The sequence below is a fragment of the Mustela nivalis genome (genome assembly GCF_964662115.1).
Source record: "Mustela nivalis genome assembly, chromosome: 11".
Taxonomy (NCBI): domain Eukaryota; kingdom Metazoa; phylum Chordata; class Mammalia; order Carnivora; family Mustelidae; genus Mustela; species Mustela nivalis.
Window position 1 is genome coordinate 48,386,394 of NC_139030.1, and position 12,754 is coordinate 48,399,147.

General features: G+C 42.2%; 1 protein-coding gene across 1 annotated transcript in view; it reads right to left on the bottom strand.

The window, feature by feature from the left end:
* The window catches only part of MYO3B (myosin IIIB), a 201,112-nt gene that overhangs the window by 12,448 nt on the left and 175,910 nt on the right, over positions 1-12,754 (bottom strand). The window lies entirely within an intron of this gene.

Genomic DNA, 12,754 nt, shown 5'->3' on the forward strand with positions numbered 1-12,754 from the left:
CTGATTTTTTAAGGAATCTCTACATGCCAACATGGGGCTCAAACTTACAATCCTGAGATCAAGAGTTGAATGCTCTACCAACAGAGCCAACCAGGCGTCCGTAGAGCCACATTTTTAAAGTAATAAATGAACATGATGTTCAAATAAATTAAGCACAAGAGTCCATCTTTCTTCTCCCCTCTGTGATTCCATCCCCCCAAACAGCAGTAAATCCTGGAACAAGTTACTTGTCTTCCAGATTGGTCTCAATGGAATCATTTCAAATGGTTGTATGGTATTTCATTTAATGGATGATGCATGATTAACCAAAATAATCTCCTATATTCAGCATGAAAGTTGTGTCCAGTGTTTTTCTCTAAGTAGTGCTTTGAGAAACATCTCATGATATGATCTTTGATAATAATCCACATTATTAGTTTCTTAAGATAAATTCCTAGAGGTTGAACAATTGGCTAAAAATTATACATATTTTTAAAAGTCATGATTTATCCCAATTGCCATCCAGAAAGTATGTAGCAAATATCCTTCTACCATCTGAACCTGAGATTTATCCATTTCTGAAGGCCCTCACCAGATGGGACGGCATCCTTAAGATAAAATCTGATAACTGAATAGGTGAAAAATGGCACCTCATTTGTGTTTTGATTTTCATTTCATTGATTACTTGAGAGGACAGTGTCTGTTTTTCCCCCCTCCCTGTTTATTAGTCATTTGTGTTTCAGGATTGCTTGTGAGCTAAAAGCAGTAGCTAAGTTTCCGGCTGGACCTACCCTGGATGGAATGAGCTTTGCCTGCCTGTTGCGATGGGATGATAGAAGAGACTTCCCACTGGCTACCAGGTGTGGAGATGCCCCTTTTGAAAATGAGCATGTTGTTGGAAAGCATATCTCAACCTTCTGTCATCATCCACCACTTAAACATTTTTTGCTATATTCAAGACACCTGTACTATTCTTCATGTAGTATTTTTAAAATCAACTACATTTTTTTTTTTTTACTTAAACACATTAAAAAAAAAATGAATCCTAATTCACTCCTGTGCTAAGTGGAAAGCCAGTGCCATCTGCCATAAACAGAAGTAAATCATGAAGTAAATACAATGAAAACAAAAACAGTACTATCACACCTGAACTAGATTCTATTTACCACAGAACGTTCTGGGCTTCTTTAAAAGGTTTGATAAAAGGAGAGGTAAGTGTAAGAGGAATTTAAAACCTATTAATACAGTCACGATTTTCTCCTTAATATGAAGAATTTAAACCAGAACTGAAAAAGGAGTAACTTTCTTTTACACAATCAGTGTTATTTAAGGTCACATTCAGACACCATCTAAAATCAACTTGCAGACCACTAGAGGACCGTGTCCCACACTTTGAGAACTATCGGTGTAGTGAAAGAAAAAAAACCCAGCAGGTTTAGAAAAACTGGAGTCTGAATTCCACCTCTAGCACTTACTAGAGGTCTGACTTGGTGATGATGATCACCCAATTAAGGTTGTGGTGAAGATGACAGATAACACACGAAAAGAGAAAACCTGGCACCCAAGGCAGAGGAGGTGCTCCTAAAGGGTTTGCCCAATTCTGGTTATATGGGGGGTGGTTCTCTACCCTGGCTGCATGTTAGAGTCCTCTGAAGAACTTTATAAAAAGTACAAATGCCTTAGACTCACCCCTGGACGTTAGTCAAGTTAGTCATTCAGTTAGTCAAAGGTAGAGCTCTGCTTTTAAACACAGCGCCACCCCTTCCCCCATCCCTTTCCAGAAGATTTTAACTTGTAGCCAGCTTTGGAAAAACTAAGGACTTAAACCTCTCCTAAAAGCTTAGATTGATTTCACAGATCAGCTAGCCATCATCTGTGGGGCGCCAGGGGTGGGAGGGGGTGGTCGAGAAGTTTCAGTTGGGCTGGAGAAATTGTGGGGAAGGGACAGCAGCTCCCGGAGGACTACTAGCACTGTGAGGTATTCACTTTGTGCCGGAAGCCACGTCAGATGGCTTGAGCTTAAAGCTATGGACACCGGGAAAATCATTTTTCATATCCCAAGAGAATAGTTTTGTCGACCACAGGAACATTATCTCTGGTGTCCAGAGGGAATGATGCTGCTCAGTGCTCTCTGGCAGGTTTTGGTGTGAATGAATGACAAAGCTGAAAAGCCATTCTGCCCTACTAAACTCTTTTTAAGTCAAACATAACGTAGGGCAAAAAGCGCTGGAGTGTCGGGAGGGTTGAAACAAGTAAAAAATGTTTAGAAGGCACAAGCTTAGAATCGGTAATATGGATTCAGCAATGGGTTGCTGTTGGTTTCTTTCTTTCTGCTTTATGTTTCCTGGTCAGCCTACTCAGAATGCTCGCATCATGTCCCATCGCTCTGCTTTTAGGAGTTTTTAAACTGCTTATTCTGAGCTCTCGCAATGTTCCCTTCCAGCCACGCGTCTTCCCGTGGGGATGACTGACTTCATCTGTTACCGTTCCTGACAATGGCTATTCCCTAACTTTGGCCCTGTTGGGGGTGTGGGGGCAGGAATTAAGGCCAAAATGGCCACCCAATCTCTGCCCAGTGAAAAGCAGCACTAATTCAGCTTTTTCAAAAATGTCAATGTGAAAAAAATCCAAGACCTGATCTGATGCTTAGCAGACCCACAATGCTAGGCAGCAGGCTGGAAGATGTCATTTCTGGAACTCCTAATGAGATGCAAATCACCTAGTGAACTACTCGGGAGCTGGGAAACAATGTCCTGGGTAAAAGCAGATAAAAATGGAACGAAAGAATGTCTTTGAAGATTGGAACGACATTTTAAATGCTTGAGGATATGGGACACCAGATAGTGCTGGTTTTAGTAAACTAATTGTGACTGGGTCTTTGATTCCTCATGGCAGGGGATCCTGGGGCATTCATCCCCAGCTCTGCCTTGCTTTCTAAGTTGGGACCTGGTTCTGCTTTTTGCTATTAGTGTGCAAAGAGCAGGTCAGCTGTAGTGAAGCCAACACTGGACTTGAGGTCAGAAGGCCTGGGCATAGTTCAATTTCTGGAACTCTCTGGTATGTGACCCAGGTGAACTGCTTACTTTTCTGGCTGCCATGTTTTATCTGTGAAACAAGGGGTTGGACCAATGGAATGATTTTTCGACAAAGGGTGGTAGTGCACATTTTCTTGCCTGGAGATTTGAGGCTGTTATCCCTGAAGTCATGCTCCTTCCCTGTGAGTGTCTGTGCATAGTGAGAGATGTACCTGATGAGAGTTAGTTGTGTGAAAGCAGGAAGAGAGAGAACCATCAGCCAAGAGACTCTTTAAGGTCCATTCCAAATTTAAGATGTTATGGTTGCCAAATTCCAGCCATTCATTTTCAAAATGGACATAAATCCTATGGACCCTATTGGCCTTCTTGGAATTTAAAGAAGACCCATCAAACTGCAATCAGGCTTCAGGATGGAAAGTTCTTGGTAACTATACCAGAACGTCACTGTAATATGATTCATTCACTTCATGGGCAATGCTGCACAAGGGGGTGCTCACCCAAACCCCTTTCTTGGTCATTTGGTTACTGATGGACTAAAAGACCACACTTGAATCTCACCCACCCTTCCCAGCTGTGAGCAAAAACTGCAATGCACAGGTTAATGCCGTACAGCTGTACAAACACCCACCCAGGTTCACAAATTGTAAAATATTTTTACATACAGAGAGCAGTCGTTAGTATGATGGACTTGGTTTGGGGGAGATTATATGCACAAATGATTCGGAACTCTGTATGTGTGTGTATTGTGTGTATATGTGAAATTGTAAAGAATGGAATAATAGACCAAATGAAACCACAGTTGTGATTTTTGTTTTCTTTATACTAATAAGATGCAAAAGTGGAATCAATGCAGTATTAATGGTGAAAAATGAGATCACTCTGGTTCTTTCTGTTTTAATCTCCAAAAGCCAATAAATAGGAAGTATCTGGGGGAAATAAAGTTAAAAAGAAAATAACTACATTTGGGTTATTGTCCTATTTTTGTGCAAGTTGGAAAAAATTTCCTTGGTACACTGTAAATTAAATTTTGCCCAACTATCTAGTACATCTTTAAGATTTATAAAAATATTGAGACACAGAGGTTTCAGTTCTCTGCTCCAATCAAGAGTTTAGACTCTAGTTCTTCCAGGTCATACAGAACTACTAAACTTCTTGGCCCTGTTTTCTTACAATCTGATATGAGCTTAATCCATAATGGAAACAATATACAGACTAAGAGCCTCTCATACCCTCCCTTTCCCTTTATTCTCATGGGAGGTTATCTTGTCATGAGGAGGTCATAAGAGATCTGAGTCTCTCCACAGGACTCAGGATCTCTCAAGAAATTAACGTCATCAACATTTTTTTCCCATTTAAATTGCACTTCTCTGAATCACTTGATCAGTATAGCTATAAGCCCATTCCAGCATGTCAAAAACAAAACAAACAAACAAAAAAAAACAAGCCAAGCTTAACAAAGTAAAAACTTAGTTGTTAGCATATCTGAAAATGGGTATCTCCTGCATTATACAGTTATTTAGGCCTTGAAAAGGAAATTAATTACCACTTTTACTCGGGCTTCTGTGCAGTGACTTTGTATACTGACACACTGTGCTCTGACCACTCGGTCTGACCAGGCTAAACGACAGGTTCAGTGCATTTAATTTTAAGTTTACAAACTAACATATTTTAGGGAATCTGTATCAGCTGTTCTCCACTCTTGGACCTTAAAGGAAACACTCTTTCAGGGACTCTGGTATCTTGGCTTAGCCAAATAAAATATTAACAATCAGAAACCTGGTAGCATTTATCTGACAATAAAGAAAATCATATTAACAGGAGCTCTCCACTGGAGCGATCTTGGACATCCGTGATGGCGCCGGGAAACGCGCCACTACCTCTGAAAGAGCGAGAGGTCCAGGCTGACTTGGCACCTTCCCACTTCCAGCTCTCACTGCCTCTCACCCTGCATGAGATGGGAACCCAGCAGAGTGGGGTTAAATGGGTTGGGGAGCCAGTCCAGCTGGGGGTCATTAGCAATCAAGGACCAGCATTAAAAGGCAGCAGGAGACTAAGGGTCTCTGACAGCCTTGGCTCCACGCACCATCTGGAAAGAAAGAGGCTGTAGAAGCTGGATTTAAAAAAAAAAAAAAAAAGGAAGAAGAAGAAGAAGAAGAAGAACTTCATGGAGATCCCTTCTTGGAGATTCAAATATAAAAAGTGATGTTATTTTCAAAGGGGGTCCTTCATTTTTGAGAGTTGGGCCAGGTAGCCACATTTCCAGGTCAATCTCTGGCGATAATGACAATTTACTGGTGCCTGGGTTGGGACCAGCCCAGGAAACTCTGTCTAATGGTTTGATAATGGCTAGTAATCAGAACATCCATGCTGGATAATGTGTGAAGCCTGAAGTATGGGGGGCAGGGCTCATACCAAATAACACATTTAGCTGTACTCTATACCCTATAGTATGATCTGTGATTAAGAGGAGAAAAGCAGAGAGCTTTACTTTGGATGTGCCCAAATTGATAATTTAAACTGTTAATTTTTCACACAATGAACATGTTTTTTTAAAGATTTTATTTTTATTTATTTGACAGACAGAGATCACAAGCAGGCAGGGAGGCAGGCAGAGAGAGAGGAGGAAGCAGACTCTCCTCTGAGCAGAGAGTCCAATGCGGGGCTCGATCCCAGGACCCTGAGATCATGATCTGAGCCACGGGCAGAGGCTTTAACCCACTGAGCCACCCAGGTGCCCCAACACAATGAAAACTTAAAAACAAGCTGGGACTCACTTTCTAAGGTCATTCTAAAATAATCTGTATAAAGAGGTGGCAGTCATAGATGTCACATAGGGCATATACATGATCACTAACTTTGGCTGACATTATTAAGTTGCCTCTCTCTTTTTTGCCGTTTAGACTTTTGGATGTCCCTCCTCCTTAATTGTAAATACATAAGAAAGAAAATGTGTTTAAAGTACGGAATTTTATTTCTTTTGATCATACATTGTTAGACTTACAGAACAAAGAAAACTTACAATGTGATCCTTAAGATGTATTACAATACTAATTTAGAATGAGCTGTTATTCTCACAGTAAGAATCACTAATATAATATTATAGTTGAATTCAAGAGAGGAATTTGCATTCCAGCTCATTACTGTGTGGTTCTAACATTAATCTTCAGAATACCTTTAGTTCTGATTACAAAGCAGCCAGTGCAAGGAAAAGAACTCAGGCTTGTATCTGTTTTTAGATGGTGAATGTACTTTCCTGATATTGTTAAGAATGAATAGTAGCTAAAATTATCCTCATGAAGGTTTTGGAAAGGTTCTAGATGCCTGGGCTAGGGAAAAAGTAATGGGAACAATCTAGGACATCATACTATCTCAGATTTAGGGTCACGTGATGGGGGGCTCAGATGACACTGGCTGCTGACTCAGGGAGTAGACATCATGTAGAGAAGAAATCAAGGTGGTTATAGACCAGCAGAAATGTGCAGTTCTGAGCATCAAATCTCAATCATTTTTTGTCCTTAACTTTGGATAAATTTACATTCATTATTGGCCAGCCTATCAGAGATAGTGTTTTACTTAAAGCTCTAGTCACAAAGAACAGAGTTTTTTAAAAGAGACATACAGATCCCCAGAGGGAGAACACTGTGGTCATAAGACATGGACAAATCCTATTCTTAAGGTTCTGTAGTTGGGCTCATGTTAATTTTGACAGTTCTCCTGAAAGCTTTTAGTTTCTTTTTTTAGGTATATAAGGGTGACAATGTGAATGTGACTTTTTTTTTTTTTTAAAGATTTTATTTTATTTATTTGACAGAGAGAGATCACAAGTAGGCAGAGAGGCAGAGAGAGAGAGGAGGAAGCAGGCTCCCCGCTGAGCAGAGAGCCCGATGCGGGACTCGATCCCAGGACCCCGAGATCATGACCTGAGCCGAAGGCAGCGGCTTAACCCACTGAGCCACCCAGGCGCCCCATGAATGTGACTTTTAAATCATGGAAACCCAGTACTGATTAGAGTTATGGGTCTCTAGGAATGGATATGAAGGGTTTCTTTTAAGTAGGTAAAAATACCCAGACTTGATGTCTACTGCCCAATCTCACACTAAAACTTCATAAAAGACTTGTACCTTGATTTGGTATGGAAGATTGTTAGTACTAACTTACTCAAGTTCACTTATCTCTGAGAAGCAGAGAATAGAACCCAGGATTCAATTGGCAACAAAACCCACACCCTTTTTGTTATGGCCTATTGCTCCCCTACACTTCACTGGTGAGAGAGGGGGAATGGCAAGGGATTGAAGAGAGTGGGGAAAGCTTGAAATAGATGCAGAATGGAATGGGAGTGGGTCCTGGTATGGGACTAGTATTTGGGGAGCATTATAGGTCCAGCCAGGATTGGAGATGATTATTTTGTGAAGGGCACAAAACTGCCCAGGTAGGATTTTCAGCAATAATTCTTAGGAGTACAAGTGAAATGCAGAGGAGGAAGGATTAATCTGGAGCTTGGATATTCCACATGGTGGAGGGAAGGACCTAAAGTTTGTCAGAGTAACTGAATTCTAGTCTAGGCTGAAGGCAGGTAGAAGGCAAGCCAACAGAGCTTGGAAGGCAATGGGAGAACAGCTGAGACACGGGTGAGAGAGCTGGAAAGAGAGGTTGTGTTCCTATGGGGAGCAGCCCTTGATGGGTCAGGTCAATGTAGCCATTGGCCATTGAGGTAGATGCCTGGTGGAAAAGAGATGAAGGTCACTGGTGTGAAAGGGTAGGAAGCAGTAAAGTTTAGGAGTTGGACAGATTGTATGGCTGTGAAAAAATCTCTCTAGTTGGTGGTGAGATTTGGGAATAGAGAAGATGATAAATTAAATACCCAAATGCTCACTGAATGTGAAGTGACCAGGATAAGATCAGCAAACAACAGGAACAGAGGGTGATCAAAGGAGATATAGATAGCAATGGCAAGTTAGCAGGATGTGAATTTTATCCCTGACCCCTCCCCCACCCCAAGGTCCTGCTGATGGGGCTCCACTCAAGATTTCATGGGAAATGGTGGCCAGTAGAAGCGGCAAGTCAGAGGAGAGGAAACCCAGAAAACGGTGGATAAGCAATGACACCACGGGGCGAGTAGAGTGCCTTGAGTTTTGAGGAGTAGCCAGTGGTGACCAGCATTCAAGGCAGGCTAGAGAAAGTCAGCTTAAGGTCTCAAATGGAATAACCTTTGTTGGGAAGTTCCATCAGTGCCAGCGGGAACTGGTAATCATGGAAGCTAAGCGCCAGCAGGCTGAATGGTTCAGGACTCCAAACCACTGATTGGTGAAAGGTTATTTTCATGCTCCTGAAAGGCAAATCCTGAATATGGGAGAGAGATTAGTAATGATTAATTTATTATTGGTAGGCCAGTTTGTGGGAGTTTGAAAAAAAACTGGGGATGAGGGCAGAAGAAAAAGAGAGGAGACGCACCAAAGTCCAGGTGGATGGAGAAAGGGGCTGGACAATGGCCCTCTCTTTCCCATTACCAGATTAATCTCTGGCCCCTGGTGTGAGGTGGGCCCCTGGTCCCAACTGCTCTGCAGGACCTTTTTTTTGTAAAGTGAGAAGGAAGACATCAGGGGCTCATGTCATGCTCTGCTGAGAAAGGGTTGTTGGTTGTCCTTAAGCATTATGGAATTGAACAAGACCTCTTGCTCATTTCATAAACACAGTGTCTTCCTTGTCAGCAGGCCTGCCGCAAGCCTTGGCACAGTGGGATGAACCCAAATACCAATGGTCACGCTACATCAGAACCGTGACTCTCTGCTAACCCCTGGCACCGCTGGTGAGGGTAAACATGTCTTTTTCTCCCTGAAGGTGAAATCTGTCCCTTATTGCTTACTCAATTTTATTCAGGGTCTATTCTGTGCCAGGCCTTGGGAATGGGGCAGTGAACAAAGATCTCTGCCCTCAAAGAACTCACCAGTTGGTAGGGGAGAAACACAATAAAGAATAAGCATAGGGGTGCCTGGGCAGCTCAGTGGGTTAATCCTCTGCCTTTGGCTCAGGTCATGATCTCAGGTCCTGGGATCGAGCCCCGCATGGGGCTTTCTGCTCAGCGGGGAGCCTGCTTCCTGCTCTCTCTCTGTCTGCCTCTCTGCCTACTTGAGATCTCCCTCTCTGTGTCAAATAAATAAATAAAATCTTTAAAAAAAAATGAATAAGCGTAGTGAATTGTATGGTATATGCTAGAAAGTTATGAAGATTATTAACAAGAACAATAACAATAATGATAATAGGGCAGGGCACAATGACTAGCCCATTGTCCTTAAGGTCCTGAGCACTGGTGCTGCTGGGCTTCCTTCCCCAAGGTCTGATGACACCCCCACAAACCCTCAGATGCAAATACACACCACAGGTGACTCTTTCTCCACCAGGCTTCACCTGGGCAGTCATATGTTCCTCCTTGTAAAATTTTTGGTTCGTGGGGGGATGGACCAAATCTGTGGACCAGGTGACAGAGAAGAGATGCCTTGGCATCTGGGCTACCTGGTAGAAGTGGAGCTTTGTAGGGAAGGGGTGGCTCAGTACAGGCTCTCTTTCCTGTCCAAGTGTCCAGGGAAGGTTTCACCCAGGAACCCATTGCTGCTCCATGGGTGGAACTCAGTGTCCATGAGACCAGCCTGGGGATCCACTAGGTTGCTAACGACATGGTGTTTTTCTGTTCTTCAATGTCTCTTGAGCCAACGAGGAAATGAGGTTCACAAAAATCAATTCATGAAATTTGAAATGTGTACATTTTGATGGAGGTCCACAGAGGAAGCAAAGAAAATACATAAGCCCCTCACTGAAGCTACAGGGAAAGAGAATCTGACATTTCCTACAAACAAGGGAAGGTATGTAGAAGTTAATCGTGCTATACCCAAGGTTACTGTTTTCAAAGATTTATAAGATATTATTGCTGTTCTCTTTAGTGTGCCTTTTTCTATTTATTTTATTGGATGCAATAGTAGGAGGCTTTTGAATTCTGCCTCCTCCTACACCATCCCTAGGAATGGAGCTGAGCCTCAGAGAGGAAATATGAACTACTCTTTTTAAATTCATTATGATTTTTTAAAAGATTTTATTTATCCATTTATTTGACACAGAGAGAGAGAGAGAGGGATAGAGAGAACAAGCAAGGGGAGCAACAGAGGTAAAGGGAGAAGCAGCCTCCCTTCTGAGCAAGGATCCCAATGCAGGGCTTTATCCTGGGAGATTTCAGGACCCCGGGATCATGACCTGAGCAAAAGGCAGACACTTAACCAACTGAGCCACCCAGGCATCCCTGAACTACTCCTGATTCCATTTCTAATCTGTAGTATTCTCATACGTTTCAACGTCCTCGACACTCCCATTTTGTGCAAATACAGTTCCGCTCCAATAAATGTTAGCCCCAGAGCTGGTTGTTGGAGATCCCATTTTGCTAAATGACTCTGGCCCTTCTCCTTAAAAAAAAAAAACAAAAACAAATAAACAAACAAAAAAGCATAATCACTAAGACATACCACTTGTTGATAGAAGCTTCCCTGAAGTAAGATTCCTCAAATGTGGGTTAAATGTCTGTGTGGAGTTATGTAAGTAATTTTGAGGCAGAATGTCTTTAATCAGCCAAATTTCTGCTTCATAAGGACCTAGGTGGTGCCTCATCTCGTTGCCAACAGGGTCGACCTGCTAATTCTCTCCATTCCAGAACATGGTTGTTTGTAGTTTCGATGGATTTGCCATGCTGTTAGCTGGGGTTAATCTGCGATTCCTACATGAAGGTTAGGATGCTGCGAGCTAGGCTTATCCTCCACCTAGAAGGCAGATAGACTCTTGGACGCTTTCTGACCCCCCAGATCTGCAACGGCTTGCTTTGGAGACTTCAGTCTCTTTCCTGTGATAACACATCTTTTTTTTTTTTTTTTTTAAAGATTTTATTTATTTACTTGACAGAGAGAGATCACAAGTAGGCAGAGAGGCAGGCAGAGAGAGAGGAAGGGAAGCAGGCTCCCTGCTGAGCAGAGAGCCCAATGCGGGACTCGATTCCAGGACGAGATCATGACCTGAGCCGAAGGCAGCAGCTTAACCTACTGAGCCACCCAGGCACCCGATAACACATCTTTGAAGAGTATATTTTCACCTCTGTGTCCTCGTACTGAGAATTAGATAAACTAGCTTCACAATATATAAATTGTTCAATAATTGGAGCAGGCATCTCACATCAAAATATGCAATTCATATTTTATCTACTACCCAAATGCAAAATTCTCAAGGGTGTTGAGTTATGAAATTATTCAAACACAGAAATTAGCATTTTAAAAAGTTCTCAGCTGATAGAAAAGTACTGTTCTCTGATACTTTTCCCCATGTGTAACTTAGCAAGTACTGGATATTTAGAGCCAACACAACCCATGAAGCAGAACAATACTTCAGGATGTAGCAGCAAGCAAAAAGAACATTATTTTATTTGACAGAGCTACCATATCTGGAAGAAGAAATGTATATAGGTATCTCATTTCTATATTCAAGACCCCCAGAAGTTTCTGTTTAGAACTCAATGGAAAATTACTGACCACCTGATAGAGGGCAATAACTTTTCTAACAAAAGTCAGACTTCCTATAAGTTCCTAGAGATCTCTGCCTTGGTCTCCCTTCTGAGAATCAGCTACACTGAGGAACTGAGCAGTTTGAATATAATGGAAATAAAACTCTCCAGGCGGACATTGTTTTGCCCTCTGATTCGGTTTGAGAGCCTCCTCTTTACTGTGGGGACCATATTTGACGTATTTGCATGTGACTGATCCCCCCTCCTCTCCCTCTTCCCCAGGTTCAGGTTGAACCTGTAGCCCAGGCCTAGCCCAGCAGAGTTTTTTTTTTCCTTTCCCATGCACAGTGGTCCGTTCGGGGGTTGGGCACGCAAGCCAGGCAGGGCTAAAGTTCCTCTAAGAGACCTGAGATAGGGCACTGGAAAAGAGAGTGCCTTTGTCCTTCGGGATCTTGAGACAGGATCAGTGGTCATTTTACCAACATTGAAAAATGACAGCCCCAAAGGGATAAGCAGCACTGAGAAAGGGAGACGCAGGAGAGAGGGAGAGGCCTAAAGCCATTGTTTAAATCCCAATAAATTACATTTTGAACTAAGTTAGTTTGAGACGGGTTTCTGGTTCTCATATCTAAATGAGTCCTTTCATAGTTTTTATGAACACATAACTTACATAGTATTGCCCTTCCTGATAATCATTAGCTTTGACACTCTGCACTCCACAGTGAGGAGCACCCTAGGGTCCTTTCCCTTAGCCTCTTGGACAGCTCTAATGCATCACGGATTAGGTCATTAGGTCTTTTTGAGCCACTAAAATTTAATATGTGGATGTCCCTGAAGGAAAACCCGCTTGGTGTGTGTGTGTTTGTGTGTGTGTCTGTGTGTATGGCATTTCATTACTTTAATATTAGCTAGAGGTAAAACAAGCTCAGCATGCCAGTGTAATTTGTGAGACATCCATTTCTTATTAATGAAGTAAACAGAGGCATTTGTGAGGAAGCATGAGCAAGGAACTCAGCAAGCACGTGGGCGATTTCCCACCTACACCAGACGAAACATGAAAGAGCAACTCTTAATTACAACCAAATATTAGCTCTGGCTCCTGGGAACTCATCATCCCATCTCAAGGTCTATATTTATGAAAATTTAAGCAATGTCTTAAAACATGTTAATTTGTTCTTTGTTTATTTCTCTCCCTGACAGATTAATTTAT